We start from the raw sequence: 4,693 nt of genomic DNA on the forward strand, positions 1-4,693 counted from the left end.
TGCCACTATCAGTTTGTCCAGGTGGCTGGAGCCAGCTAGCTACTCCTTGGCTCCCTATCTCCTTCAGTAACGGGATATGGGTTGGTGACTACCTTTTTAAAAGGTATGCCTGCCTCACTCCCCTGCCCTCTACCTCTACTGGCGGCACAGCTGAAGCAGAGCCAAGCAGGACAGTGGTGGATGCGAGCTGCCTGCTGTGGGCTTGGGGGTCCCCACCCCGCTCCACCCATACCTCCTCCCTTCCATAGACTAACCTGTAGGGAGTTGCTTTCCATGCTACCCAACTGCACTCCCAGCCATGTGTATGTGTGCAGATGCAGATATGCACATGGCACCCCTGTGTCCCGCTCCCAGCAGCCCCAAGCAGCACCTTGTAGGCTGGAACACCACCAGCTTGCAAGGGGAAACCTGCCATTTTCTGCAGATCCCTACATGATGCTGTGAATCTGGGAAAAATGCTGTCCTGGTATCACGTAGCCCAGGACTTGAAGTTCCCATTCCAGGACTGCCCCACCCAATTAGGTCACCGTAGGTAGGTGCCCCATTACAGTAACAAAACACCATTACCTAAAAAGACTGCTATGGAACGGCTTTAAACATGTGGTGAGAAACAAGAGTAAAAAGCCTTATTTTGACATTTCTTATGGATATGTTTGAGCTGGAGTTAAAGCTACCAGCATTCCTATGCACCATCTTCTCTCTTGGATGATAAGGATTAAAAATCCCAAGACTCCCAGCTGAACAATGGAAATTCATATTTGTATGTTTCCTTGCCTCTGTTCTTACAGTGACTGTGATTATCAAACATGAAAGGGGATCACATGAAAGATATGGCAAATTACATTATTGAGTTTCCAGATAAATTCTTTAATAAAGTTTCAAAGTCCTCCTTATTTGTTTCAGGAAATGAATCTAAATCCTGCAACCAGAATGTAAACAGGTAAAGACCAAGTACTATCCAATGAAACAATAGTTTACATCTCAACAAATGAACATATAATTTTAATGTTTTTTCCAAAATCTCCCAAAATCTATAAAAATGGAATTTTGTTTTAATTAAGAATTAAAAGGAGTAATTATGGAATTTTCCATTTAAATAAAAAGGGATTTTTTTTTCCTTTAAAAGTTTGATAAAGTACTTCCATTCTGTTTTTATAAACATTCAAAACTTTAAATGGGTTATTTTTCTTTTTCTCTACAACCAAAAGATCTTTCAGGTAAACAAATATAAGTCACAACCCAGAACTGGCTCACTAGCCCAGATTATTAACATCCCAAAGTGAAGCTTTTCAGGTTTTATTAAGAGCCCATATTTAATAGTGCTGATATTTCCTCTTTGGCTTTCTTTTTAATACAACCTTCAAATCCAGCAGTATAAAAAGTAATAAATATATCCATCTATTTGTAGTTTATCAGCATATAAAATATAACAGAAGAGAGAAAGTGGTGTGACTTTGTCAACTGCTGCATGTTTCTGGAAAGTAAGTTAGAATGAAATGGACAGTAGCCTCTCAAGCCAGGATACTTATTTCCTAGAAATATTAATGTTCCTTTAGGTGAGTTCTTTTCTCTGTACTGGGTTTAGCAATTTTCCTACCTTAACAGCCATGCTGTCAAGATAAGATGATAGATTTTCAAGCAGTCATTATGTAAACTATTGATACCATCACAAATTAAACTGAAAGTGCTTTACTAATCTAATTTACTTTGTACCATTATTTATATCTATTTAGTTTGAATTTTGGTGCCCTCAAACAATGCAACTAATTTGCTCAGTCTTACTTTGGTTCCAGGTCAATTTCAAGCCAGTTTCACTTTCCAGTAACTGTGCATTAGCACAATGTTGTTATTTTGGGGTTTCCAGCACTGATGAGAAACGTTTGTAGTAAAGGGACCTCATGAACTTAAAAATCACATTTTTGCCTGGAAGTTTTGTACCTATTAGTGTTATGACAAACATCTAAGATTAGCAAAGGCCACACCGAGCTTTGGATTTATGGAGCCAAGACATTCCAGGAGAAACAGAAAGTCATGCTTCCTCTCATGCTTTCTCGCTTGTCTAGAGACGTGGGAGATATGGAAGAAGTCAATTACTGTGACTCAAAAAAATGTTGTAGCTTAATGCTTTGTGCTCAGCAGATTTCTTGAGTCAATATCACAGTTTCCTCTCTACTGCCACATATATAGACAATTAGTTTTCCCTGGGAGAGTTCCTGGTCTCCCAGGGGAAATCACAGGTATACAAATGTTCAGAGTTTTTCTCCCAAAGCAAAAATGACCATTCCACAAAAAAAATAACTTGGGAGCAACCAGAGTTAAATCACTCCTGGGGGAGTGAATGTTTGTATATGTTTTCTTCTGAGAGAAGCCATGGCACAGTCCTCCAGCATCCCAGAATGCTTTGCTTATGTCTTCTCCACCCAAAAGGAGACAGCATATAGCTTGCTTGACTCTAGTGCTCCAGCCAAGCAGGAAGCAGAACATATTTGTGATGTCCCCAGTTGGTGGTGTGAGTATCTCCCTGTTCCCTGGGTCTGGCACTCATCTGCCATGACTTGATGGAAACGTAATTGAAGGAGGGGATCAGCAGTGTTCCCCTGCTGTCCCAGAGATGGTAATACTCACTTAACTGGGGCAGCCAGTCCTGGCACTCTGTCTCCCCTAAACCCCAGTCCATTTGCCAACTCTGCGGGCTGTCATGCTGCCATTCCCAATTACTGGCTTGGGCCCCTTATGGCCTCCTGTTAGGTACTGACCCCACAGGCCTCAGTAGGGAGTGCAGGTTTGTAGTTTCAGCCTGGTCCTTGTCCCCTAATTCTTGACCCTGCTCCATCCCTCTGCCAGGCATGGAACAGCTGTACCCTCAGGAGGGCTTAGGATGGCTGCAACAATTCACAGTTCACAATAAAGAGGCAGAGCCAAAACCATTCTCAGGGAGCTCTGCATGGGGAAGCTCATTCTGTTTTCCCTGCACTCCAGTGGATCAGCATCGTGGGAGCCACACGCTGGTTGGGATGCACCTTGGCGGGCTTGGCGTTTTACCCCATTTGCTCCCCCCTGTACCCAGCATCCACTGGGTTTTTTAAGCTTCTGTGGTGGCAGCCACAGGCCGCTGCCCAGCCTGATTGACAGGTGCTTGAAAAGCCAGCAGAGCCCCGGCTCATGCAGCACCAGCCCCAGCTCCGGCTCCCTCCTGGGTAAGTTTCCTGCAAAGTTGGCCTTCCTGGGTCCACCTTTGGGAGTGTCAGGGTCTGTTCCTAATGCCTCCTATCCCTGTGAGTGCCTCTAGCCGCTGGAATATTTTTTCACAATTCCCACATTGTTTATCAAGAAGACAATCAGGGTTAGATTGTGCGCTGCTGTCATCTGTTGCCAGACAGACTAAAGGAGCCTGCAGAACACACTCAGATGTGTGCACAGAGGCCTTCTGGCTATATAGTGTCTATACTGCAAGCTCATTGCTCTTCAGGATTCAGTTTTTGAATGCTTGTTCCAGTGTCTGGTAAGTTTCTCTATCAGGAAAACAAATCCAAGAGAATTTTTCCAGATCTTTTCTGTGTGTGTGTATGTGTGTGTGTGTTTGTGTGTGTGTGTATACAAAACCTAAATCCAATTAATTGCTTAGTTTCTCCCTTACTGGAAAGTTCTTTATATCCAGAATCCAGTTACGCATATTTAGGGGACCGCAAACCATTAAAGGGCAAGGAGAGGCAGCTCCTGAACAAAGGAAGAGCCAATATAATAAATCTCAATGGCCAAAAATGGAAAGACCCTGGGAGCATATTTATTCTCATCTAAACATTTGGTGGAATGTGACCTCCAGTGATCACCAGCTTGGGGGGGGGGGGGGAAGAACAGGAAGTATTATTTAGACATAAGCTTTGTCAGAAACCATGATATTTTGAAATTAGCCAGTTATAAACAAATTAAATTGCCAATGTTCCTTTAAAATAAGATGTTTTCATTTAAATGTAATAACAACAATATAAGTAGTGAAACATTTCTGGGGCATACTACGCTCGGTAGCTCAAATGTAAATGGTAGACTGATTAAGACAGAGGCCTGCTCCTTTGGTTTCTTTTATGAAGAGCATCATGTTCATCCATAATTCTGAGGAAGTAATAATAAGCTAATAGCAATATTTATTTATTGATTTGCAAAACCTGTATTTTGATCTTACCTAACCTTTTTGGCAATGTCATTTTAAAGCAAAGTCTTGGGAAACAATAGTTTTTTTGGATTTTGTCACACTTCATCTCATTGAAGTTTTTGCAGTTATATTAAGGATGAACACGGCTTGATGTTTTTCATATAGATTTGCAAGCTATTTTGGACAAACAGTTGTCACTTATGGCAAGGAGAGTTGTATGAAGATATTGGAGGAATGCAGAATTTTTCTCTTACTCTTAAAACAGCATTTCAGATTCATATCGGAAAATGGTAAATGATAATATTAAATACAGGTTACTTAAAGCTGTCATTAACATGTTTTATCCTTACAGATAAATGATTTGGATTTATAAATCTTCTCATAATGTCACTGCTTATTTCTGAGCTGAAAAAATGTAACAAGGCTACTTGCATACTATTATTTTACACCAAAACAAGCATGACTAGAGATTCTGGAATGAGAATTGTATGCTGTAAGCCTGATGTAGTTTGGTATTAGGGATGTGCAAACAGAAGTCGTAGA

The sequence above is a fragment of the Gavialis gangeticus genome, unplaced genomic scaffold (assembly GCF_001723915.1).
Source record: "Gavialis gangeticus isolate Ggan-Ray unplaced genomic scaffold, GavGan_comp1, whole genome shotgun sequence".
NCBI lineage: Eukaryota > Metazoa > Chordata > Crocodylia > Gavialidae > Gavialis > Gavialis gangeticus.